Consider the following 2,192-nt stretch of genomic DNA (forward strand, 5'->3'; position numbering starts at 1 on the left):
TTTCTGCTGTAAGGGTTGTGTCATCTGCATATCTGAGTTTATTGATATTTCTCCCAGCAGTCTTGATTCCAGCCTGTGCTTCATCCACCCTGGCATTTCGCATGATGTACTCTGCATGTAAGTTAAATAAGCAGGGTGACAATATTCAGCCTTGACGTACTCCTTTCCCAATTTGGAACCAGTCTGTTGTTCCAATGTCTAGTTCTAACTGTTGCTTCTTGACCTGAATACAGATTTCTCAGGAGGCAGGTCAGGTGGTCTGGCATTCCCATCTCTTTAAGAATTTTCCACAGTTTGTTGTGATCCACACAGTCGAAGGCTTTAGTGTAGCCAAAGCAGCAGTAGATGTTTTTTGGAACTCTCTTGCTTTTTCAATGATCCAATGGATGTTGGCAGTTTGATTTCTGGTTCCTTGGCCTTTTCTAAATCCGGCTTGAACATCTGGAAGTTCTTGGTTCATGTACTGTTGAAGCCTGGCTTGGAGAATTTTGAGCTTTACTTTGCCAGTGTGTGAGATGAATGCAATTGTGCAGTAGTTGGAATATTCTTTGGCTTTATTTAGCTATATCTTATATACAGTATATTTGTTTAGCTGTATTATATATAATATGTATTATAAAATATCTTTATTTAGCTATATCTTATATACAGTAATATGGATACATAGTAGTAATGAAATTGTATTAACTCAATTGCAGGCTCTTTGGCTTTTAGTAGAGGAGGATAATGCATTTATATTTATTCTGGCATTTGCTTTCATTTTCATGTTTGGGCTTTATTTTCTTTCTTTTTTGGGGGTGGCTTTATTTTCATGTTTTGATCTAAGCTTTCTCTTTTTTCTTACCTTCTGTGATAGGTATGATTTATTTATTTTTATCTTCTGTGATTTGGACAGTATACTGCTTATCGTTTTAATTCTGCTGACACCTGAAGGTTTTTTTTGGACAGGAAGGTAGGATTTATTGGTGGGCATGAGCAAGGAAGAGAAGGCTCTCATGAATGCAGGGCCCACCATTTGTACGGGGGCCACAATTAGGGATGTATTTGACCCCACAGCCATCCTGGGTGAACTGCTTTTCTGCCCTCATGTTTTCAGATTCATCCACATTAAACTTAGTAACTCCCCACTCCTTGAAGATGTGGATCTTCTGGCGTCCAGGTAGCCTGAAGTTGGCCCTGTGGAGGACTTCAATCACAGGCTGCTTGTTCTGCAGCGTGGTGTGGATGGACCTTATGACTTGGCCAACGTGGACGCTGACCACTGTGCCCTTGGGCTTTCCAAAGGCACCTCGGATACAAGCCTGGAGCCTAGGTTGGGGACAGCATGCCAGTCATGAATGTCCACTGGAAAGTGCTGTCTCCACAGTTCCTTAAGGCAACGCCTACAGGCAACAGGCTGCATACACTGCATTGCACACCAGGCCTCCATGGTTGGCTTAATCGGCTGCAAACAAGATGGTTAAACATTTTACCGGACCCATGTTTCTCCAACTCTCACATTCAAGAAAAATCTACAATTTTTGTCTCTCTTACAATGTAAGAAGCTTTCCAGTTCACTACTTCCACACCTTTCCATTAAAGGCTTAGTTATCTTATCTTTTTCAAAACTATGTGAGTCTTCTTTTTTCAAAAATTGGAATGTGTCTTTCAGATTTTAACCACGTCTGTGACAATTATTTGCATTGAATTCTCCATGTTTAGGTGGTTACCATGTATATTGTGTGTTCAGTCACTATGGCTGTATGCATTACCCCCCAAAACCTTAGTGGCTTAGAGCAATAATCATTTATTATCTCTTGTGTTTTCTGTGCATCAGGTATTTATTGACTAGTTTTTTAAAAACTTTATTGGATATTGGAGTATAGTCAATTAAACAATCCTGTGATTAGAGCCATCCAGCCTTACACATGTTTGTATGCATTCTTCCCCTCCAGCTGCCCCGTAACACTGAGTGGAGTTTCCTTCATCAGGAAGCTAGACAAGGTGTGACAGGGCTGCCTGCTCTCTCCACGAATGTTGGAGGCCTCAGCTGGAAGACTTAAACGCTTGAGTCTCTAGCTTGGCCTTAATCATCTGAATGTTTGTCCACTCGTCTTTGGTGCTGGGGGCCTGGCTGGGGCTGTTAACCAGAATGCCACACATAGCTCTTGTGTGGCCTGCTGCTGCTGCTAAGTTGCATCAGCCGTGTCCGA

The 2,192-nt window shown here is 41.7% G+C and overlaps 1 pseudogene; it reads right to left on the reverse strand.

Annotated features, from left to right (window-relative positions):
• Window positions 1–1,352: 1,352 nt before the first annotated feature.
• On the reverse strand, window positions 1,353–1,450 carry LOC139035783 (small nucleolar RNA SNORA70; annotated as a pseudogene).
• Window positions 1,451–2,192: the final 742 nt, after the last annotated feature.

Source organism: Odocoileus virginianus, chromosome 6 (assembly GCF_023699985.2).
Source record: "Odocoileus virginianus isolate 20LAN1187 ecotype Illinois chromosome 6, Ovbor_1.2, whole genome shotgun sequence".
NCBI classification, from domain to species: domain Eukaryota; kingdom Metazoa; phylum Chordata; class Mammalia; order Artiodactyla; family Cervidae; genus Odocoileus; species Odocoileus virginianus.